Source organism: Canis lupus, chromosome X, assembly GCF_011100685.1.
Source record: "Canis lupus familiaris isolate Mischka breed German Shepherd chromosome X, alternate assembly UU_Cfam_GSD_1.0, whole genome shotgun sequence".
Lineage (NCBI taxonomy): Eukaryota > Metazoa > Chordata > Mammalia > Carnivora > Canidae > Canis > Canis lupus.
In genome coordinates this window covers 19,665,458-19,691,462 of record NC_049260.1, presented here as the reverse complement: position 1 = coordinate 19,691,462, position 26,005 = coordinate 19,665,458, and the positions used below count along the sequence as shown (strand labels likewise).

Genomic DNA, 26,005 nt, shown 5'->3' with positions numbered 1-26,005 from the left:
TTGATTTGCATCTCCCTGATGACTAGTGATGTTGAGCATTTTTTAATGTTTCTGTTGGCCATCAGCATGTCCTCTTTGGAAAGACATCTACCCAGATATTCTGCCCATTTTTTTTTTTGTAGATTTTTTACTGGAGTTCGATTTACCAACATATAGCAGTGCTCATTCCGTCAAGTGCCCCCCTCAGTGCCCGTCACCCAGTCACCCAACCCCCTGCCCACCTCCCTTCCACTACCCCTTGTTCGTTTCCCAGAGTTAGGAGTCTCTCATGCTCTGTCACCCTCTCTGATATTTCCCACTCGTTTTCTCTCCTTTCCCCTTTAATCCCTTTTATATTCGAGCTGGGTCCATCTTGAGCAGAGGGGGTTCCTGGGACCCAGCGACTCAGTGGCTCCTCCTGTTCACTCTGCTTCAAGCCCCACATCACACCTCCCTCGCCTTCCTCGCAGCTCCCGGACGCTGCTGCTACAAGGCCAGTGGGACCGGGAGGCCCAGAAGCTCGTTCCCGATGCGGCCCAGCTGGTGGCAGCCAGTGGCTCCGAGGCCTTGCCTGGGTCTCCTGTGGCCCAAGAGCAGGGGGGAAGAGCCAGGGGCAACCACTATGGAGATGAATACCATCACCTGTGTCCACGCCCCCGGGGAGCTCAACATTCAGAGGGGGAGGAGAGAGATGGTAGACACGGAGAACAGACAGCCAACACCAACACACAGGTACTTGCTGCTCCTGGCCAACAGAGGCCATAACGAAAGATCTTCTGGAAAAAGGTTTTCCTCAGCCTGAGACACATCTCTATCTGCAGACTGAAAGAACTCACCCCGCCTCAGGGAAAATCGCCCACCCGCACATCCACACAGTGGGGCAACGATTTTTAAGGACAACTTTTCATTACAAAAACACTGCGATCACTAAGACAGGAGAAAAATTCATCATTTATTGAGGGCTCACCTTGTGTTCTGCACGCTACTTGGTGCTTTCCCTGAGTTCTCTCATCTAAACCTCATGGCATCCCAATAAAGTGGTGATGCCCATCTTCAAGTGGACTGGATTCAGGAAGTCCAACGGTTTGGTCAGGACCCCTCTGCTCTCTGGCTACCTCGGCTCTCTTCGAGCCCACGCTGGAGGAGACAGGCTTCTTCTAGATGGGCACAGGCAGCTCTGGGCTCAGGTCATCGCAGCCCAGTCCCCCTGGAAGAAAGAGAGAGAGTCTCTCTTCTGGTTTTGCCACAGAAGGACTCCATTGTCCCTGTGCCATGTGCTTGTCATCGAGTCCAGTGCAGGGGCCAAGAGGATGGAGTGAGATAAGTGGCTAGAGCCTCAGGGTGCTATGATTATAAGCCCAGGCAGAATTAAAAGGTTGGAGTGAGGAAAAATTAGCAAATAAAAGAGAGGAAGGATGGTTTGGCCAGCAAATGCAAAGGGCCCAAGACAGGGAGGTCTCTGAGTTGCCCCACTTTACAGATGATGACAGCAAGGGCTGGAAAGGTCCAATAAGTTGCCCGAGGTGACACATCTAGAGCTCTCAGGCACCAAGCTATAAGGCAACAAAGTCAGTTTGATTTCAGGCTTCTCTGTAGCATCAGCTTTCAGAAGAAAATGGAGCCACAGCGAGTTTTTAGAGAAAAGGATTGCTAACTGAAGATTCACACACTCTGCCAAATTGTCTTTTACAATAATAGCTAACAAATATTAAGCACACGCTGTGTGATAGGAACTGTTCTAAGTGCTTTACATATACTGACTCAATCACTCTACTACCACCCCTCATGTTAGAGATGAGAGAACTAAGAGTAGGTAACTTACCTAAGAGGCGGGCTGGGGCCCAGGCAATCGGATCTTCTGAGCCTGTGCTGTGAACTGCTCTTCCATACTTCCAGGGTTCAAATTCATATCGTCAACACACATTTCCTGAAAAAAATTTAATGCACACCATAATAACAAGGGATTAAAAAAACCCAAGTTCAAAAATGAGAAAATTGGGGATCCCTGGGTGGCGCAGCGGTTTAGCGCCTGCCTTTGGCCCAGGGCACGATCCTGGAGACCCGGGATCGAATCCCACGTCGGGCTCTTGGTGCATGGAGCCTGCTTCTCCCTCTGCCTGTGTCTCTGCCTCTCTCTCTCTGTGACTATCATAAATTAAAAAAAAAAATTTAAAAATGAGAAAATTGTGTCAAAATGACAGTTTTTAAAAGTCTACATGATTACTCTGTATCCGAATCTAAGATTTTAGTAATAGCGAGAAGAAGGAGGAAGGATAATAAAAGTAAGCTCAACTTGGCCAAATCAGTAGGTACTAAAAGATGATCGTTTTTTAAAATTCTGATAATTTAAGAAATACAGGCCACAGAATGCCTTTTAAAATTGTTGTCCTACTTCAATATTTTATTTAGCAGTTTTCCAAATACAGCTGGTGCCATAATATCCACTAAAGGAAAACAATAAGGTTTTCGTCTTTTTTAAAAGGTAAATAGAGTTTTTTTTTGTAATATGAACTCACAGATTCACACGTATTTGATGTGTTTCTAGCCACTGCAATTATGCTTATTAATGCTCAAATTATCCCAACTGTGGGTAAGGGGATGTTTGAGCTGGCCCCTGAGTCCTTTTGTCATATCCTAATATGTCTGATAGATTTATTGCTATCAAAACAAGACCCAAGGAATGCTTAAAGTCCATATATCCCAGTTCTAAGAGGAATATATATGCCTTCCAAAGCAATGAAGAAGATAAAAGCCAGTACTCATAAAAGAGAAACAAATCATCAAACAAAGGAAATGGCAAAGAAGCATTTAAAAATAGCATAGAAGATGAAACATAATTTATTAAATGTATTCATTATAATGAGAAGTATAAATGGAACTTACTCTCATATTTAAAAATAAAATTTCTCAGACTAGATTTTAAAAAAATCATTTCTATGTTAATTAAAAACAATCACACAAGCACACAAAAAGATCAATGTAAGAGAATGGGAAGGTAGACGATGAGAAGCAGACACAAATGAAAGAAAACCTAAGATCAAAATACTTAAGTTAGAAGAATTTGAGACAAAAATCCAGGAAACGGCACTGAAATGTAAACAATCAAAATATGAAGGACAGAGATTCAATTAATGATATAATTAATGTCTTATTTAGTAGTTTCCTGGAAAGAAACATGTGTATGTATTCTAGACATTACGACTTTTCCCCCAAAGTCCATGCAACATGTACAAACACTGTCTGTATAGCTCTATTAACAGGGGCATGTAAGCAGGGTTCAACTGCTGAAGAAGACTCACAGAACCCAAAAGAACAAAGCCTGCAAATGTACAATTTATTATAGGGAAAGGACATGCTATAGCAAGAGCATGAATATCAGAATATACATCATAGCCTATGACTCACAGTGGGCATTTGCAGAAGCCAGGTGCAGGCTCCTAATGTCCCTTTTCTGTAAGGGTCCGGCCAGATGTCTCCTGGATCTGGAGCCACTGATGTGCTCACAGAACCCTTTGGAAGCAGGGATACTAAAATGAAGTAGTTGCTGAGGTTGTTTATATGTTGCTGGTCACCTAGGCATATCTTGGCTACAGAACCAACAGAACCCTGGGGTGGGGACTGGGGAGTATCACTCCAAGTGATACAGGTACAAGTATTCAATCTTATCGTTATTAAGAAACAGTGCTGACCAGCTGTGTCAGACTGCTCTGAAACTCTTTGGACTTGTGGTCACAGAGACATTATACATCGACTATTCACGCTTTGACCAGGAGTCAGTGTTAAGCAGGGGCCTTAATTTAAGCAAACAACTCAGGTTAATTACAGACCTGCTGTAATTAACCTTTGCAGTGCAGTAGCAAAACACTAAGTATATTTCAATAGTTTCCAAAATGCTGAAACCACACAAACTCTATTTTTGGACCACAACTCAAAAAAATGAATAAATGTGATGAATACAAAGTAATCAAAATGCAAATTAAAACAAGATACTTTTTGAAGAATGTAAGTCTGATGAAAATTAATAAGAATGTTAATATCTAGCATCAGCAAGGATCTAGGGGAAGTAGGCCTCTTCATTCACTGCTACTGCAAACATACATTTATAGAACTATTCCTGGTATATCATGGTAATCTGTATCAAAATCCTTAAAAAGGTACATTCTCTTGGCCCAGAAATGACATATTTGGCATTTCATCCGGAGCAAAGAATTGAGGATATGGGCAAACATGGATGTTTATTGTAGCACCGTGGATAATAGCAAAATGTTGGCAACAATAAAAATTTCCAGCAATATGGGGTCTTTTTCAGTAAGTTATCTCCATGTATTATCCAAAATAATTTTGTAGAGGTCTATTTGTGGCAGGCTGTTAGATGCATGTCTAAAATACTTTCCCTCTTCTTTTATACTAACAGACAGAACCCAGATACTGTTAAGGGCATCAATGTTCACCACTCCAGGCACAAAATCATGAAAATCCAGTTCCCACTTTCCCAGCTTCCCTCATGCCTAGAAGTGGCCATGTGATCCAGTTCCGGTCAATGAAATATAAGAAGTCTACTGGAAGCTTTGAGAAAGTTTTTTGGTTTTTTGTTTGTTTGTTTGTTTGTTTTGCTTTCCTAATAAAAAGGAAAGATGCTGTTGATGAAAAAAAAATTTATCCACTGCAGATCTTATACTGAGAATAATTAACCATTTCTTAAGCAAAAGTTGGTTGGATTTTCTGTTATTTGGACCCCAAAGTGTACCTCATGGTGGCAGATACTATGATGTGCTTCCCAAGATCCCTCTTTAGGCCTTCAGATATTGGGAATGCTATGGGCTGACAGTCTTCATCTGTCAGCTATCTCCAGGAATTACACTCACTTGAGGTTGGCTGCCTTGCCCAGTGTCACATCCCCTTCCCAGAGGCAGCCCACATCAAACTTCACAGGAGTATAAAGGCCCAGTCTTCTTTCTTCAATTTGGGACAACTCTGTATGGCCCTCCCAGCTCCAGAGCCAAAGCCCTGTGACTGACAACTACACTTCTGCCTAAAGTCCTCCTTCTGCCTAAACCTACATTACCCTCTTCTCCGATGGTATTGATCTTAAAAGCACTCCCTAATGAACTCCCTGCACTCAAATCTTGATCTGGGTGTCTGCTTTCTACACCCACAGCATCACTGACCACATTTCTTTATGTAAAAAGTTGTTTGAAATTATGTTGCTAAAAGATAACAACAGGTTAGAAAGCACTATACAAGCACTATACATGCACTATACAGGTTAGGAAGCACTATACAAAACCACACTAAACATGTGGTTTTCTTATTAGATTATACATCAACACAGGAAAAATTTCTGCAAGGGAAAACACTAATATTTTAACAGCAAGACTTATGTTTTCAAGAATGTGCTGGCTAGATGTTTGGAGAAAGTCCTAGTTCAGAAAGCAGTTTTAATACTTCAATATGTAGAGTAGTGGTGGGTAAGTAATGGGGTGAGGGACAGAAATGATAGGAAAGCACAAATCCACAAGAACTAGAGGTCATATGTACTGTGAAGGTATCTGCTGATTCCTGACAGCCTAGAGCCAAGTTCTAATGAGTCATTGCTATGGGGGACAGGAGACAAAGCCTAGAGCCCAAGCAGCATGAGAGGTCAGTTTGGAGACCCTTTCATAAAGGCAGGAGATCCCAAGAGCAACAGCCCCAAGAAGTTCAACTGGACAAAGCCCACCCTGCAGACAGAGCTGGAAGACATGGCCTCCATGGGAACAGGCAAGTACAAGCGAACTCACATGAGTGTGGGCCAGATCTAAACCTGAATCTCTGTGACCCAAAATAATCCCTGTGCCAAAGACAGTTCAAAGTAGATCTTGGTAGTACCCATAGAAAACTGCCAGAAGAAAATAAATTTTTTCTTTGGAGGAATACCTTGACAGATTTCAAGGAATTATCATAAAGTTACAAAATCAGAATTTTAAAAAACACTAAATCCCCAAGGATCAGCATACACATCAAACTTCAGGATCAGGTTGTGCGCACGTACACACACACACACACACACACACACACCCCAAACTATAGATCGTGAGACGTTCAAACACAGAGTATAAAACAGTGATGTGAATTGTGTATAAAGAATTAAAGATAGGGTTACTGGAATAAGGGTGCAGAGAGTGTGAGAACTGACTGGACAGATTCAGAAGAAAATCAAATAGTTTAATAAAAAGTAGGAGTTAATTTTTAAAAATTTTTAAAGATTTTATTTGAGAGAGAAAGTGGGAGAGAGAGAGAGAGGGGCAGAGGGAGAGGCAGAGGGAGAAACAGACTCTCCGTTGAGCATGGAGTCCAATGTGGGGCTTGATCCCAGGACCCTGGGATCATGACCTGAGCCAGAGGCTGATGTTTAACCAACTGAGCTGATGTTTAACCAACTGAGCCACCCAGGTGCCCCAAAAAGTAATAATTAAATTAGAAACACAGAGGATGCTATAAATAGCAGATAGAACTCAGGGAAAAATTAAAGAATTAGAAGATAGATCTAAATAAATTACCAATAAGACAAAAAAGATAGCATGATAGAAAATATTAATTAGGGGTTAAGAGAAGTAGAGCATAGGGAAGGCTCAATGTATGTTCCAGAAGAAGAGAAGAACAATTATAGAGGAAAAGTCAATATACAAAGAGATAAAGTCTCAGGAATTATGAAAGACAACAATATTCAGATTCAGAAACCCAAGAATTCCAAGCAGGGTAATTAAAAAAAAATCCACACTTAGGCACATAGTAACAAAACTGCAGGATAACAAAAGACAAGCAGAAGATTTTCCAATAACAGTAGCCAGAAGGCAGTGGAATGGTATTTTTGAAGTGGCAAAAGAAATAACTGTCAACCTAGAATTTTATACCCAGCAAATAAACTTTTATGAATGAGGGTGAAATAAATGTGTTTTCATAAACAGACATCATTAAAATAACTTTTATTTATTTATTTTTTATTAAAAGAAATTTTAAAGAACATGTCCCAGAAGGACAAATATGATTCTAGGAAGAACATCTGGGACATAAGAAGGAATAATGTGCAATATTCAACATTGTAATGGAAGTCCTAGCCAGTGAAAAAGGCCAGAAAAAGAAAAGGCACACATATCAGAAAAGAAGAAATAAAACCTATAGACAAACAACTTGCCTATGTAGAAAAACCCAAGGAGTCTACCAAAAAACTACTAGAACTAGTAAGTGGCTTTACCAAAGTCATAGAACATGAGGTCAATATAGAAAAATCAACTGTATTTCTGTATACTAGCAATAAACAATTTGAAATTTAAAATTTTAAATAGTGCTATTTACAAAAGCACCAGAAACATGAAATCCTTAGGTATGATTCTTACAAATTATGTGCAAGATCTGTATGCTGAAATTTATAAAACATCAATGAAAAAAATCAAGACCTAGATAAATAATGTCTTCATAAATTGGAAGACTCATTGTTAAGATGTCTGTTGTAGGTGGCCTTTAAGATGGCCCCTCATAGTCCCTGCCTCTGGTATTCACACCCTTGCATAATTCCCTTCCCTAGAGTGTGGGCAACACCTAGTCATGCACCTCTAATTTAAAAAGTGCCAAAAATGATGTTGCTTCCTAGATGAGATTGTAAAGAGTCTGTGGCTTTGGTCTTTAGCACTCTCTCACTCTCCTGCTCTGAGGAAAGCTAGCTGCCATCTTGTGAGCTGCTCCATAGAGAGGCCCACAGGTCAAGGAACTGAGGTAGGATTCCAGCCAATAGCCTGCAAGGAACTGAATCTTGCCAATAACCATGTGAGTGAGTTCAGAAGCAGAATTTCCCCTAGTTGAGCCTTCAACTCAGCCCTGGCTGACAACTTGATGGCAAACTTGTGAAAAGCCTTCAGGCAGTTACTCAGCTAAGCTGCATCCACATTCCCTACGCACAGAACCTGTGAGATAATAAATATTTGATGTTGTAGACTGCTTAATTTGGGGGCTAAATCGTTATGCAGTAATAGATAACACAATGTCAATTCTCCCCTAATTGACAGGTAGACTCCATGCAATCTCAGCCAAAATCCCAGGAAGACTTTTTGTAGAAATTGTCAAGCAGACTGTAAAATTTATACGGCAAGGCAAAGGAACTAGAATAGTCAAAACAGTTTTGAAAAAGAAGAACAAAGCTGGAAGACTCACAGTGCCTGATTTTTAGATATGATAATAAAGCTAGAGTAATCAAGACATTGTCGTATTGGTAAAAAGGTAGACTGATAGATTTGTGGACCAGAACAGAGAGTCCAGAGATAAGCCCACACTTATATGGTCAACTGATATTTTTAAAAGATTTATTTATGGGATCCCTGGGTGGCGCAGTGGTTTAGTGCCTGCCTTTGGCCCAGGGCGCGATCCTGGAGACCCGGGATCGAATCCCACGTCAGGCTCCCGGTGCATGGAGCCTGCTTCTCCCTCTGCCTGTGTCTCTGCCTCTCTCTCTCTCTCTCTGTGACTATCATAAATTAAAAAAAATTAAAAAAAAAAAGATTTATTTATTCATGAGAGACACACAGAGAGAGGTGGAGACACAGGCAGAGGGAGAAGCAGGCTTCTTGCAGGGAGCTCGATGCGGGACTTGATTCCAGATCCTGGGATCAGGCCTTGAGCCGAAGGCAGATGACCAACCTCTGAGCCACCCAGGTGTCCCTGGTCAATTGATTTTTGACAAAGGCGAAAAGGCAATTTTTAGAAAGATGATATCTTCAGCAGATATTGCTGGAACCACTGAACATTCATATGCAAAACAAACACATTCATATGCAAAACGAAAGAACCTCATTGGATATCTCACATGATGTACACAAATGAATTAAATATAGATCATAGGCCCATATGTAAAACCTAAGACAATGAAACTTTTAGAAGAAAATCTTTGTGACTTGGGTTAGACAAAGATTTCTTCTCTCTGACACTATAAAGACAATCTACAAAAATTGATTAATTGGACTTCATCAAAATTCCACTCTTGGAAAAACACTGTTGAGAAAAGGAAAAAGGAAAAAATAAGGTAGAAGACAAATCATAGACTGAGAAAAAATGTTCGCAAAACACATATCTGATAAAATATATTGTAAGCAGAATACATGATGAACTCTCAAAACTCAGTAATAAGAACACAAACAACCCAACTAAAAATTAGACAAAAAATTTTTAACAGGCACTTCACTAAACAAGATGTCTGGATGACTAAAAAAAAAAAGCAAAAGTTAAGTTGCTTGACATCATTGGTCATTAGGGAAATGCAAATTAAAACCATAATGAAATACCACTCTATTCCCTCAAAAATGGCTAAGATTAGAAAGACTGATAGTATCAAGGGCAAAGCAAGGATGTGGGGCAACTAGAAATTTCATGCACTGCTGGTGGGAATTGGAAATATTACAGCCACTTTGGAAACCAGTTGAGCAGTTTCTTATAAAGTTAAATATACATAGATTAAATAATAGCCCCCCAAATATGCCCACATACCAACCCCTGGCATTTGTTAAAGTTCTTTTCTATGGTAAAAAAGACCGTGCAGATGTGATTCAATTAAAGATACCGAAATGAGGAGATTATCTTGGATTATCTGGGTGGGGATGATGTAATCACAATGGTCCTTCTAAGAGGGACGGAAGGATTCAGAGTAAGAGGAGAGGGTGGTGTGATGATGGAAGTAGAGACTGGAGTGATACGCTTTGAAGATGGAAAAAGAGGCCTCCATCCATCCTCCTCTATTCTAACTGAAAGAGGAATACAAGTGGCCACTAGAAGCTGAAAAAGGCAAAGAGAATGAGTCTCTACTCTAGGCCTCCAAAAGTAACACCTTGATTTTAGCCACATAAGACTCATGCTGGACTTCTGTCCTCTGGAACTATAAGAGAATACATTTGAGTTGTTTTAAGCCACTAAGTTTTTGGTAATTTGTTTTAGCAGCAATAGGAAACTAATATAACTTGCCATACCACTCAGCGATCCCACTTCTATTTACCCAAGAGAAATGAAAACATATGTTATGTTTTGTTTAGACAAAACTCTGCATGCTAATGTGTATGGGAGCTTTATTCAGAATCATAAAAAACTGGACACAATCCAAATATTCTTCAACTAGTGAGTGGGTAAACAAACGGTGGTACATCAATAAGATGGAATGATATTAATCGTTTAAAAAGAATGAATTTTGAGTGCCTAGGTGGCTCGATTGGTTAAGCATCCAATTCTTGATTTTGGCTCAGGTCATGATCTCAGGGTCAGGAGATCAAGCCCTGTGATGGTGCTTAAGATTCTCTCTCTCCCTCTCCCTCTGCCCCTCCCCCACCACCCGGCTCAGGCGCTCACTCTCTCTCTTAAAAAAAAAATAAAAGGAGTGAGATACTGATGAATGCAACAATGGAAGAACGTCAAATGCACTATGGTAAGCGAAAGAAGCAAAGCTCAAAAAGCTACACACTGTGTGATTCCATTTATACAGCATTTTGGAAAAAGGCAAAACTATAAAGATAAAATAGAGATCAGTGGTTTCCAGAGGTAGGGAGTAAAGATTGCACACAAGTATTCATAGCAGCATTATTCTCAAGAGCCAAAAAGTAAAGACAATCCAAATATCCATGAACTGATGAACAGATAAATAAAACGTGGTCTATCCAAACAATGGAATGCCTCTCACATGAACTACTGATACATGCAACAACACGAGGAATCTCAAAATAATTATGTTGAGTGAAAGAAGCCAGACCAAAAAGGAGCACATGCTATTTGATTCCATTTATTACAGAACTCTAGAAATTGCAAACTCATTTATACTGACAGGGAGCAGATTAGTGGTTGCTGGGAGACGGGGGCTGGGAAAGGCAGAAGGGAGGGTCTAAAGTGGCACAAGGACACTTCTGTGGATGTTGGAGGATATATGTTCACTATTTTGATTGTGGCGGTGGTTTTACAGGTACATACATATGTCAAAACTTATCAAATTGTCGTTTCAATATGTGCAATTCACTGTGTGTCAATTATACCTCAACAAAGCAGTTGAAATTTTTTAAATTAAAATTTGTGCATTGTGTATTGAGAATATTTTTCCCTGGCCCAATTTTCTATGTGAAGATTGTAATCATAGTCATGCTTGACTGGGCACCTACCATTTATTAGTTATCAGAAGCAGAAAAACAGGGATTAAAAGGCTGTTGTGTTTCTCCTCTTTGAAAATTATTCATTTTTTTACTTGCAGATTTAAACTTCTTCAATCAATGTACTTCAACATTTGGCCAAAATGGGAACCATTTTAGGAAAGTCAGGGAGGAAATAAATAAAAGGTAAGAAAACATAAAACTTAAATTAAAAATTTTTTTTCACACTGCTTTGCCTGTTATCACTGTTGATCTCTCATCTCAGTCTGACCAGAATATTGGTACTATTAATTTCACCACCATGGAGCTTCAAGTCTGGAACCAAAGGAGAGAAAAAAATGCAGTTTTGTCAGAAAAGGAAAGTGACTCTATAATTCAGCTCCTGTTCCAGCTCTTCTTCCTGTGCAAGGGCAAACATTTTTCAGACATTTAAGGAAAAGATAACTGGAAGCACTATTAATGGCATATGAAAAATTAACCAAAATGAGACAAGCTCCAAAAATGAGAAACATTGGCGTAAGGTTCAAGGTAATCTTCTCCTCTTTCTTCTCCTTTTACCTCTCCCCCTCCCCCTCCTTCCTCCCCTTCTTCTCCTCTTCTTCCTCCTCCTCCCCCTCCCTTCTTCCGTCTTCCTTCTTCTTCTTTTGCTATGGATATCCAATTATTTAAGCATCATTTGCTGAAAAGACTATTCTTCCTCCATTGAATGGCTTATGCAGGCTTATCCAAAATCAATTTGTTTTTTTTTGTTTTGGTCTATGTCTGGGTTCTATTCTGTTGATCCATGTGTCTCTTTCTCTGCCAATATCAATCACACTGTCATTTATACTGTAGCTATAGAGTGTATTAACTTCTGATAGAGTGATTGTTTCCATTTTATTCCTCTTCAAAATTGTTTTAGCTATTTGAGTTCCTTTGCCTTTCCATATAACTTTTAGAATAAGTTTGTCTATAAGAAAGTCTTGCTGGATTTTGATAGGAATTGTGTTAAACCTGTATATCAGGTTTGGGGAGAACTGACATCTTTACTATATTGTCTGCCAATTCATGAACACAGTGTGTTTCTTCGTTTATTTAAATCTTTGGTTTCCTTCAGCAACATTTAGAATTTTTCAGCATACAGATCCTTTACACATTTTTTTAAGATTCCTACTTTGTTTTAGTTTTTTGGGGGGATAGTGATTTTAAATGGTATTGTTTTAAATTTCAGTTTCCACATGTTTATTGCTAGTTTACAGGAATAGATGGGTTTTTGTGTATTTATCTTATACTCTGCAGCCTTGCTGAACTCGTTAGTACTACAAGTTTTGTGTTTTTTTTTCCTGTAGATTCCTTAGGATTTTCTATGTAGACAATAATGCCATTTGCAAATAGGGATAGCTTTCAATCTTTCTTTCTGATCTTATTTCCTTTTTCCCCCTTTGCCTTTTTATTTTTTACAATAAAGCACTGGCTAAGACTCACAGTACTATGCTGAATAAGAATGGTGAAAGTAATCCATTCATGGTAAAAATCCTCGACAGAGTAGGTTTAGAGGGACTATACCTCAACATAATAAAGGCCATATATGAAAACCCCACAGCTGACATCATCCTTAATGGGGAAAAACTGGGAGCTTTTCCCCTAAGGTCAGGAATAAGACCAGGATGTCTACTCTCACCACTTCAATTCAACATAGTATTGGAAGTCCTAATCACAGCAATTGGACAACAAAAAGAAATAAAAGCATTCGGGGGATCCCTGGGTGGCTCAGCGGTTTGGTGCCTGCCTTTAACCCAGGATGTGATTCTGGAGTCCCGGGATCGAGTCCCACATCGGGCTCCCTGCATGGAGCCTACGTCTCCCTCTGCCTGCGTCTCTGCCTCTCGCTCTGTGTCTCTCATGAATAAATAAATAAATAAATCTTTTAAAAAAATAAATAAAAGCATTCAAATTGGTAAGGAAGAAGTAAAACTTTCACTATTTGCAGATGACATAATACCATATATATAGAAAACCCTAAAGAATCTACCAAAAAAAAAAAATCTACCAAAAAACTGCTATAACTGATAAATTCAGTAAAGTCACAGGATACAGACTCAATATAGAGAAACCTGTTGCACTTCTAGACATTAATAATGAAGCAGCAAAAGGAGAAATTAAGAAAACAATCCCATTTACAAACACACCAAAAACAGTAGGATACCTAGGAATAAACCGACCAAAGAGGTGAAAGACCGGACTCTGAAAACTATAAAACACTGATGAAAGAAACTGAAGAGGACATAAGGCAATGGAAAGACATTCCATGCTCATGGATTGGAAGAATAAACATTGTTAAAATGTCTATAATACCCAAAGCAAACTACACATTTAATGCGATCCCTATCAAAATACCAACAGCTTTTTTCACAGAACTAAAAAAAACAATCCTAAAATTTGTATGGAACCACAAAAGACCCCGAATGGCCATAGCAATTTTGAAAAAGAAAAGCAAGGTTAAAGGCATCACAATTTTGAACTTCAAATTATATAACAAAGCTATAGTTATCAAAACACTATAGTACTGGCACAAAAATAGACATATGGATAAACAGTACAGAATAGAAAATCCAGAAATAAACCCACAATTATGCAGTCAATTAATCTTTGACAAAGGAAGAGAGAATATCTAATGGAAAAAGGACAGTCTCTTCAACAAATGGTATTGGAAAAACTGGAGAGCAATATGCAAAAGAAAGAAACTGGACTACTTTTTTACACCACACACACACAAAAATTCAAAATGGATGAAAGACCTAAAGGTGAGACCTGAAACTATAAAAACTCTAGAAGAGATCATAGGCAGCAACTTCTCTGACATTGGCCATAGCAACATTTTTCTAGACATGTCTCCTGAGGCAAGGAAAATACAAGCAAAAAGAAACCTATTGGAAAAAAAAACCTATTGGGACTACATCAAAATAAAAAGCTTCTGCACAGCAAAGGAAACAATCAACAAAACGAAAGGCAACCTGCAGAATGGAAGAAGATAATTGCAAATAACATATTTGATAAAGGGTTAGTATCCAAAACATATAAAGAACTGATATAACTCAACACCCAAAAAACAAATAATCCAATAAAAAATGGACAGAAGACATGAACAGACATTTCTCCAAAAAAGACATTCAGATGGCTAACAGACACATAGAAAGATGCTCCACATCCCTTACCATCAGGGAAATGCAAATCAAATGCACAATGAGTTATCACCTCACACCTGTCAGAATGGCTGAAATCAACAACACAAGAAACAACAGGTGCTGGTGAGGATGTGGAGAAAAAGGAACACTTGGGCGATGTTGGTTGGTGGGAATGCAAACTAGTGCAGCCACTGTGGAAGACAGGATGGAGTTCCTCAACAAGTTCAAAATAGAACTACCCTATGATCCAGCAACTTACCCAAGGAATACAAAAACATTAATTCAAAGGGATACATGCACTTCTATGTTTATAGCAGCATTATTTACAATAGCCAAGATATGGAAGCAACCCAAGTGTCCATCGACTGATGAATGGATATATATTTTTTTCAGCTGTAAAAGAGAATGAAATCTTGCCATTTGCAGTGACACGGATGGAGCTAGAGTATTATGCTAAGCAAAATAAGTCAGTCAGAGAAAGACAAATACTATATGATTTCACTCATATGTGGAATTTAAGAAACAAAACAAACAAGGGGAAAAAATAAGAGAGACAGAAACAAACCAAGAGACAGACTCTTAACTATAAAGAACAAACTGATGGTCACCAGAGGGGAGGTGGGGGGAATGGGGGAAATAGGCGATGGGGATGAAGGAGGGCACTTGTGATGAGCACCCGGTGATGTACAGAAGGGCCGAATCACTATATTGTACACCTGAAACTAATAGTACACTGTGTGTTAACTAACTGGAATTTAAATGGAAACTTACAAAAAAGAGTAGTGAAAGTGGACATTCTTGTCCTCTTCCTGATCTTAGGAGGAAAGTATTCAGTCTTTTACCATTATGTCTGAGGTTAGCTATAGAATATTTTTTAGATGCTCTTTATCAAAGTGAGGAACTTCCCCTAATTCCTAATTTGCTGAGAGTATTTATTATGAATGAGTGTTTAACTTTGTTAAATGCTTCTGCTTCACTTATATCATCATGTGATTATTCTACTTTAGCATGTTGATATGATGGATTACACTGACTTTTGGATATTGAATCTTTACATCCTGGAATAAACTCCACTTGATCATGGTGTATACTTCTTTTTACATATTCCTGGGTTTGATTTGCTAATTTTTAAATATTTATTTATTCATGAGAGACATAGAGAGAGAGGCAGAGACATAGGCAGAGGGAGAAGCAGGCTTCCTGCGGGGAGCCCGATGTGGGACTCGTTCCCAGGACCCCAGGATCACACCCTAAGCCGAAGGCAGAAGCTCAACCACTGAGCCACCCAGGCGTCCCTAATTTGCTAAACTGTATTTCAGGATTTTGGTGTCTAAGCTCACGAGTGATACCATTGTGTAGTTTTCTTTTTTGTACTGCTTTTGTCTGTTTGGGGTACTATGTTATGCTCAAAATGATTCTTCTCTCCAGGTAGCCATATTCAATTGTAGAGAAAAAAAGGGAGGGGGGTCTCTGGGGTCTCTATAGTCAAATCAAGGTCCAGCCAAGTACTTGGTAATTTCATGAGTGTCTTCCAGGCTTAAAATTCTATGAGTTGTAGCACCAATTCTATGGAAACTATTTCAGAAAATTGAAAAGGAGGGAATACTTCCCAAATCATTTTGGAGCATTAGCAAAGGAACTAAAGTGACTATCCTTGACACAGAGTCCAAAGAAGATAGGATGGTCAGAGGAGTGGAAGACTCATTTCCTAACTACGGTTGACATTTGCTCTCTTCACTGCACTATAAAATCAGGAAATGACAACTGAATTCAAATATTGAGGAAAGAATGAACCAAAGCAGTAAGGGCTGGTCTGTCTTAGGTTGGCTTTCCCAGAAGCCGACTCTAAGGATTCCAGGGCAAGTAGTTTATCTGGAAGGTACAAAAACAAACAAATGAATGGAAATCTCAGTAGGAGAATGAGGAAGTTACTAGAGAAGTAAGACAAGGAAGACCAGCCAGCCAATAATGTGTGTTATTAAGTTTCTCACCACTGAGGGTGACCAGGATTTACTTGTGCAGGGGAGGTTCTGAGAACACACACACACACACACACACACACACACACACACACATCTCAGTTATTCTACCAGAGACAGGAGCCAGGATCTTTATCCACCAACTTCTTTTGGGAGCCGAGTGAGGGTCACTCAGGAGGGGGATTAATTGGCACTTCGGGCCTGCAGTGCAAAAACCAGCAGCGGTGGGCTCCAGCAGCAAAGTCCCCTGAACAAAGTCAGTCTGCTTATCAAAAACAAAAGCAAAAGCAAAACCATCAGTTTTACCTGTTGCTCCAAGTAGGAAAGGAATAAATATTCCTTTTCCAGGTTTTGCATTTGTCTTTCAATCCACTCTGCTTTTTTTTTAAAGATTTTATTTATTTATTCATGAGAGACACACACACACAGAGAGACAGAGGGGGGCAGAGACACAGGCAGAGGGAGAAGCAGGCTCCATGCAGGGAGCCTGACGTGGGGACTGGATCCCGGGTCTCCAGGATCACGCCCTGGGCTGAAGGCAGTGTGAAACCGCTGAGCCACCCGGGCTGCCCTCCGTTCTTCTTTTTGCAGCTGTTTCTCTATACTGACATTTACAAAATCAAAATTTCCCAGATTTCAATTTATTTATTTTTAAGGATATTATTTATTTGAGCCAGAGAGAGCAAGAGAGATGAGCAAGGGAGGAGCAGAGGCAGAGGGAGAAGCAGACTCCCTGCCAAACAGGGAGACTGATGCGGGGATCCTGGGATCACGATCTGAGCCAAAGGCAGAAGCTCAACTGACTGAGCCACCCAGGCACTCTTTCAGGTTTAATTGTGAAAAGCTGTTTATCATCAGCACGTTGCAGTGGTCTTCCTAATGATACCATTAAATATGAATAGAGATTTTTATGAATAAGAAAAGAAAGGTGGTGAGGGGCTGCTAGTTGGCAGTTAGGCTGCCTGCTGCAAAGCAGTAAAGGCGAATGGGAAATGGCAGGACGTCCACAGCACCTGCCACAGCTGGGTAGGGGAATCACATTTTGGAGACAGAGAGAAAAATTACCTTCCAGAGAAAGATTTGTTTTTTTTTTTAAGCAGGAAAATAGGAATATCATGATTTAATTTATTCCAAAATTGCTCAAACTGTAGAAATATATTCCTGGGAGTGACACTGTAAAATTTTTGTCAGAAATAATGTTCCTTTGATGTTGTGCTTTCAGAAATAATCTGGGAAGGCAAAAAGGGACTGGCAATGCATAGTCTTTGCATCGAGCATTTTTACTTTAAATTGACATAAATCTGAATATCATGATCTGATCCTATTTTCTTTTTTTTTTTTTTATTTTTTTATTTTTTTTTATTTTTTTTTTTTTGATCCTATTTTCTTTAGAATATTGAAAGAATTACATTAACTTGCTTGTGCTAAATGAGAAAGTACTCTGAATGAGAAAAAAAAGCGATGGGTTGCATGTTGAGAATAACTTATGGATTAATATTTAAAGTTTCTGAAGAGATGATGTCATAATAAAACTCCCTGGGACAGATAGTATAATGGCATTAGTCATAGATTTCCGGAAATGCTGATCCAACATCTTTTAACACTGGAGGCTTTTTATTTATAGAAACCCGTTATAATTATTGATCCAAAATAAGCTCAGGTTGTGTTTGATTCTTAATATTCCATGATGGGATGGTATAATTTTTCATGTTTATTTTTTTAGTCTGGCTGATAGCCATTATATCTTGATATTTTTCACTTTTAGAAATTCTCATATCTCTGCAAATCCTGGAGAATTTTGAAGCATATAATTTGACAGGTTAATTTGAATGCCAAGGATTGTCATAATTTAATATTATGAGGGAGAAATGAATATTCACTTTTCCAAAAATACAGAAGGAAATGACTTCCTCTTGGAGAACTTTAAAAAATGATACACATGAATATTTTAAACTTAATGTCATTTCTATGAATCATAGCTGAATATAATATTGTAAAATTATAGAGTAGGGTTGAAAATTTTGAGGTTTGGGGCAATCTTCACTCTTTCCTATCTTGTTGGTCCACAAATCTGAACATCTTACCTTACTTCTAAGCAAAGATTTAATAGTAGAGGTGAATTAAATTCATGTTCCTAAAACCCCATTTTGTAAACATAATATATATGTAACATAAAATGTTCACTAGTACACTATGAAAATAAGCCACAAAACTCTTTTAAATTAAACCAGTTAAAACAATTTAGCCAGCCAAGTACTGTTCATGAGTAGGAAGCCTTGATGTTTGGTTTTTCAGCAAATCAACATTTCTTCAAGTTGTCAGTATTATACTAAAAGTCATTAGCATTAATTAGAGAGACTATTATTGCTTTATCATAGGAAGAAGTTGTAGAGAGCATCAAGTTATAACATCAAATTAATCTGTGCGCTTTTGTTAATTTAAGGCTCTGATTACTTAGAAATATCTAATGATATTTCCTCCTCTTGTTTTTAAAAAACGCTTTCTTGCTGAGTTCCTACAAACTGTCCCTATGAAATTTGTGATCACTGTCAGTAGCGCTTGGGAAATGTACTGGTGTTAAAACCAGCCTTGAAAACCAGAGGTTTCTGTACAAGTGGTTCTACATTTAATTCTTTCTTCAGGAAGGCATGGCTGCACTAGTATCAGTAGTACCTCCCCTTTGTCAGTTCATATATGCTTCACCCATAAGGCCTAACACTTCTGGAGATGCCGTCTGAGTTGGCAACCAAGCGAATGTTACAGAGTGAGCCAGAGCAATTCGTCCCTTGAGGACATTCTGTCAGTTGCCTGAATTAATGACAGTTCTTCAAAAATTACTTCGTATTTTTATAGCATCCCATTCAGGCGTGTACTAAATGTTCAATACATAGTTGCTCAATTAGTATTTTGGTTGTTGTCATTGTTGTTGATAATAAAGAACGAGTCTCTAGGTCCACCTACCAATTTCCAGGAAGCACAGAGGCCAAAAGAACATATTAAGCTATCCCACAGGAATTCAATCAGCAAAATTAAGATCATGGGAGATGCGACAGATAAACACTCTGGTTTGTCAACAAATTGTAAGGAGGAACAAAAGAAGTGGATGGGCACCTACAGATTAAAAAGAGGTAAAAGCCATATAAAAATAATAGAAGAAACGAAACCATAGTGTTTGTGTTTGCGGATGCATACTTAGGTGATAAAACTATAAAGTAATGACACGGTTACCATAAAGATCAGAAGTATGGTACTCCTAGGGGAGGGGGAGCCAGTGGAGAGCTTCTGTGGTGGTTGGCCTTGCTGCTTTTTCTGACATGGATGGTAGTTACAAAGGTCTGTTGCCTTACAATAATTCATTAAACTGTGTATTTGTTTTATATGGTTTCCTGTAAGTGTGTTATACTTAATTAAAAAGTTTAAGAAATAAACAACCAGCAAGATATCACAACACAGAGGTGAGCAGAGATGTCCAGTAGCACGCTGTTATTTGGCATTTCTACCAGACAGATGCAATACATAAAAATAACCTCGAGACCACAGGATCATAGTAAAATGTAAAGTAATTAGGAAGTGAGGTGTTTTTTTCTTTTTTGAAGATTTTCCTTATTTATTTGAGAGAGAGAGACAGCACAAGCCAGAGGGAGAGGCAGAGGGAGAAGCAGACTCTCCGTTGAGCATGGAGCCTGATGTGGGACTCAATCACAGGACCCTGGGATCACGACCTGAGCCAAAGGCAGACGCTTAACCAACTGAGCCACCCAGGTGCCCCAGAAGTGATGAGTTTTGAGTAACTAACTGTGCTTTTAATATAATAGTTTACTTAATTGTAAGGTTATACAATTTTAGTTTTAATAATGGCTGTATTTAACAAGTGGTTCATGAAATTTCCAGAAATTTCACAACCAGCTTGAGCAAGCTAAACATGGTCTATTCTGGCACACTTGTATCTCCGTCCCAACAATTCTCCTGTTTTCTTGTGTTTAAATTTTTTTTTTGTTTTTAAAATCAAATGTATACTTGCACAGAGTTTTAAAGGTCAGATGGTTCTACAATGATTATTATAAAATCCACTAGGCTCTGCCTTTCTTTCCCCCATTTTCTGATCCTTAGAGGCAACCATTTCAATTCCTGTTTTAACAAATTCTGTTGAAGACACCAGTCCAAATGGATTAGGGGCCCCCCTACTCTAGTATGACCTCATCCTAACTAATTGCATCTGCCACAACTCTATTTCCAAATAAGGTCACATTCCGAGGTACTGAGGGTTAGGACTTCAAAATATCTTTTCCCAGGGAGAGGACAGGACACAATTCAACCCATAACAGTGGGGAAGGGATTTGGTGTTCTAATTACTTCTTACACAGATTTTCAGCCAAATCCTTTTCCTTCACCCTTCGCTTCCAAAGGTAACTTGTTTGCTGTTGCCAATTCTCGAGTCTTGTGGGGGTCCCATGGGGTAAAGTGGTTTCTTAGCTTTCCTTAAGGCCAGTTTAAGTTAGGTTCTCAGATCTGCTACGTCAACTACCACTTAGAAGTTTTCCAACTGACAAAATTCTGTTTCTGTTCTCTTTATCATTGAAGGCTTATACCTTTAAAAAAATCTCTTCACTGTAATTTTATTGGAGTTTGAGCATGCAGCTGAAACTAAGGTATCGAAGCCTACATTTTTAGCCAGAAGTTCTTCTACGTGTATCTTCATTCTCTGCCTCTCAAGTGGTGCCTTCTTTCTTAATTCTCTGACATCTCAAACCACAAAACATTTAAGGAAAATACTTCTATAATCTCTATATATGTGAAGAGTGGAAAAATAGAGAGAGATGGGGTAGGGGGAGGGAGAGCCAAGTTCAATTGATTCAAAGCCCATAGTCTCTTGATACCACTCTGCCTCCATGAGGTAGATAAACAAATATAGTACTTACCCCTCAAAAAGAGAACGGCTGGAAAGCAGTTCAACAATGCATGTGAACTGTTATAAAAATGTTTAAATTCTCTGATGCAGTAAGTAGTACCACTCAAGATTTTAATCCTGAGGATATAATTCAAAAGAATGAAGAGACAATGTGGACTTTCACTTATGATGAGAAAATGGCGAACTAAATATTCTGAAAAACCATTCCACTGCAAAAACCACAGAAACCCTAAATAAAATACAGAAAAACATCTTTAAAAAATGTGTCATTGAAAAAAAATGTGTTGTTGAGGGGCGCCTGGGTGGCTCAGTCAGTTAAGCTTGTGCCTTCAGCTCAGGTCGTGGTCCCAGGGTCCTGGGATCAAGCCCCACATCGGGTTCTCCTTCTGTCTCTGCCTCTCCCCCTTGCTTGTGCTCTTTTGCTCTCGCTCTCTCCCTCTCTCTCTCTCTCTCAAATAAATAAATAAAATCTCTAAAATAAAAATAAATAAAAGGTATCATCGAGGGTTGCCTGGGTGGTGCAGTTGGTTAAGAGTCCAACTCTTGGTTTCAACTTGGGTCATGGTTTCAGCATCCCGAGATTGAGCCCTGTGTTAGGCTCCCTGCTCAGCACGGAATCTGCTTGTCCTTCTCCCTTCTGCCCCGCCCCGTGCATTTGCGCTCTCTCTCTCTCTCTCTCTCTCTCTCTCTCTCTCTCAAATAAATAAACCTTTTTAAAAAAAGGTATCATTAAACTTGTAAGTAGGAAAATCTTCAGGAGTGAGAAATAAAGAGGGAGCTCCAAACTAACTATGGTCTGTGACTGAGGACCCTAAGCATATCCATCACCTCTCAGGAACCTTAAGTCTTGGGTTTGAATGACTTCATGTATGTATGTGAGACAAGATCTTGGAACAGGGAAAGTAGGGAATTGGAACTGAGACATCTGCATAAAGTCAGACTCTCACAGGACAGTAAAGTGAAAGAAAATGGAGGTAGATGAGAGAGAATGTGGGACAATCTTCTACATAACTGAAGAACACAAAATGGGAAGAGAAAACCTTAAAAGTTGTCAGAAAAGAGAGGTCAGGTAAAAGGCAACAACTAGCCTGGCAGCAACAGTGGAACATTAACTTCAGATTGCTGAGAGAATACCACCATCTACATAGAATTTGATACCAACTTAAATTATGTATTTAAGAATAGGGTGAAGTGGCACCTGGGTAGTTCAGTGGTTGGGTGTCTGCCTTTGGCACAGGTCGTGATCCCCGGGTTCTGGGATCAAGTCCCACATTGGGTTCCCTGTGGGGAGCCTGCTTCTCCCTCTGCCTGTGTTTCTGCCTCTCTCTGTGTCTCTCATGGGTAAATAAATAAAAAGGAACTTTTAAGAGTACATATTAGGATAAAGAGAAACGACCCCAGAAGGAAAGTTGGAGATTTATAAAACAACGTCTAATTTGGAGGTTAAAAATAAGATGGTGTGCTCAAATATTGTATAAACAATGACTTTTAAGACCAAGAGGATGGTGATTAGCCATCTGAAGGCCCCTGGATAGTTTGGGAGGGGGCTGGAGCTATTGATTTAGATTTTAAGCACACATGATAAAATTTAAGAGTAATTACAAAGAAGAGGAATAGACCAATAGAGGGAACAGTGTGGAATCAAAAGAATAATCTGAAAAAAACTTGGAAGGGGAAGAAGATATAGAAAAAGCAGGATAGATATCACAAGATAAAATGGTAAAGAGAATGGCACATGCCAACAATCAATTAAAATCACAGTAAAGTGTAAATGTTCTAAACTCACCAGTCAAAAGAAAGATATCCTCAGATTGGACTAAAATGAAACAAAACAAAACAATCCAGATATTTGTGGTACCGTAGAGAAAACCTAAAATACAAAGACATAGTATATCAGAATAATTAATGTTAGCTGCTGGAACAATCGACCCCTAAGATCACTGGGGCTTAACACAACAAGGTTTAATTTTTGCTCACATCACAGTTCATCAGGTCAGGCTGCTGCTCTGGCTGTCACTCCTTCAATCAGTGATATAGGAATCTGGGATCCATCGATCCTAGTTCCACAGTCTTGGAGTTCTTTGCCTTGAGCCACGTGAGCAAGGGAGAGAGAACATATAAAGAGTATGGATGGCATTTTAAGGGCCAAGCCTAGAAGTGGCATACATCACTGCTACCCACATTCTCCGGTGGTCCCAACATAACTGCAAAGAGCTGGGCTTCTTCCTGCGTTTCCAGGAAGAAGAAATGGAATTAGTGAGCATCTAGCCAGTCTCTGAAACATAAAAAGGATGAAAATATGAAGAGATGGAAAAGGATACACCAGATAGACACTAACCGGAAGAAAGCTAGAGTAGCTCTGTTCATATTGGACAAAATAGTCTCCAAGGCAAAATGGGTTATTAGGAATAAAGATAGTAACCACAAAAAGATAACATTCAAGAGACATTAATTCCGAAACTATGTATGTACCTGATGATATCTTCAAAAAACAAAAAGCAAAAATTGACACAAGGAGAAACTTATAGAACATATACCTTCCTCAGTAACTCTTGTCACATAGACCAAAAATTAGTAGTATATAGAAAACAGAAATAATATAATTAACAAGTTTGATCAAAAGGACATGAGTAGAACCTTGTATCCAGCTAAAGAAAATATACATTCTTTCTTAAAAGTTCAAAAAACATTTATGAAAACTGATCATATACTTGGCTATAAAGTCAACAATTTTCCCAGAATCAGTATCGTACAAATCATGTTTTCTGATTACAGTGCAATTAGGTAAAAAATAAGTATCAGAAAGAAAACCAAAGGAAAAAGACTGTATGAAGATATTCATTCTAGCATTAATTAGCAACAAAAATGAAAAATTAGAAGTAAAATTATGCCACATCAACCCGAAGTAAATTATGCCATATCAACCCGATGGGCTATCATGTGGCCATTAAAAATTATTTTTTTACAGAGGATCATAGGAGAAGAGAGGGGAAAACTGAATGGGAAGTCATCAGAGAGGGAGAAAAACCATGATAGACTCTTAACTATAGGAAACAAACTGAGGGTTGCTGGAGGGGAGGTCGGGGGGTAGAGGGTAACTGGGTAATGGACACTAAGGAGGGCACATGATGTGATGAGTGCTGGGTGTTATTTTTTAAAAAGATTTTATTTATTTATTCATGAGAAACAGAGAGAGGCAGAGGGAGAAGCAGGCTCCATGCAGGGAGCCCGATGCGGGACTTGATCCTGGGACCGCGGGATCACGTTCTGAGCCAAAGGGAGATGCTCAACCGCTGAGCCACCCAGGCGTCTGGAGCACCTGGGTGCTCAAACACTACATCTGAAACTAATGATGTACTATATGTTGGCTAACTGAATTTAAAGTAAAAAAAATTTTTCAAAAATAAAAATTGGAAAAAAAATAATAAAATAAAATAAAATAAAAATTGGGGCACCTGGGTGCCTCAGTGGTTGAGTGTCTGCCCTTGGCTCAGGTCACAATCCCGGAGTCCTGGGATTGAGTGCTGCATCAGGCTCCCTGCAGGGAGCCTGCTTCTCCCTCTGCCTATGTTTCTGCATCTCTGTATGTCTCATGAATAAATAAATAAATAATTAAAAAATTAAAAATTAATTTTTAATGGACTATGTTTAAGATATATTAAGTGAAAATTTAAAATCTGTTACTTATGATTACAACCATGTGAAAATATGTATGTATTTAGAAAGATATAAGCAAATGAAAACAGTTGTTATTTTACAGTGATGAGATTATGTGTAATTCTACCTTTAAAAAGATTTTCTGTGATGTGGTTACACTGTTTAATGTGAGTTAAAATAATCAATAGAAGACCTGATCTCTGTCTGGCAGTGGATGCTATTTATGCCTTAATATCCATTATCCTTTTCTTTTATAACAATAGAATTTTAGTTGGGTACATAACTGCCTAAAACAAGTGTACATTTCCCAGCCTCCCTCGTAGCTAGGCATTACAATGGGACAAAGTCAGAGCTAATGAAATATGAGAAGTGGGTGCCCTGAAATGTAGAGTCTGTTCTTTTGTCTTTTTCGTTCAACCTGTTACCTGAAATCTTCCCTAGCTTTGTTATTGCACATACTATGGGTAGACTGAACCTGAATGGAATTTGATTGGATGAGGGACTGCTTCCCAACTTAATGAATGAGTATGTATGACTCATGAGGATAAATACATATTTTCTATTCAACTGGCGCCCAGTACAAGCTCTGAAAACAAGGGGATTATCCATCCTAATTTTGGATATCAAATAATAATACATTAATATGGAAGAGTACATGTTTATGTTAAATATATTCTAGTGGGAATCATACACATTTACTCCAATATTCCTTATCACTTAAGAAAATGTTTTAATAGAGAATGAGATCTATTTATAGACTGCTTTGCCTGAGTTAAATCAGCTATCAACCTCCATATTTTAAATGTTAAACAAAATCAAAAATTGTATTTTTTAAAAATTTTTATTTATTTATGATAGTCACAGAGAGAGAGAGAGAGAGAGGCAGAGACACAGGCAGAGGGAGAAGCAGGTTCCATGCACCGGGAGCCCGACGTGGGATTCGATCCCGGGTCTCCAGGATCGCGCCCTGGGCCAAAGGCAGGCGCCAAACCGCTGCGCCACCCAGGGATCCCAAAAATTGTATTTTTAAAGTTCAATAAAGAATGCACTTTGTTGGGGTGCCTGGGTGGCTCAGTTGGTTAGGTGTCTGCCTGCAGCTCAGGTCACCATCCCAGGGCCCTGGGATCAAGCCCCACGTTGGGCTCCCTGCACAGTGGGGAGTCTGTTTCT

The 26,005-nt window shown here is 39.0% G+C and overlaps 1 long non-coding RNA gene across 1 annotated transcript; it reads right to left on the bottom strand.

Moving 5' to 3' along the window:
• Positions 1-625: 625 nt before the first annotated feature.
• LOC119868411 lies at positions 626-24,167 on the bottom strand. Its single transcript, XR_005386192.1, has 4 exons — positions 23,156-24,167; positions 22,965-23,048; positions 1,802-1,906; positions 626-1,186 (listed from the first exon to the last, which is right to left on the bottom strand). It is a non-coding gene; the product is annotated as an uncharacterized LOC119868411 (long non-coding RNA).
• Between the last annotated feature and the right edge of the window lie 1,838 nt (positions 24,168-26,005).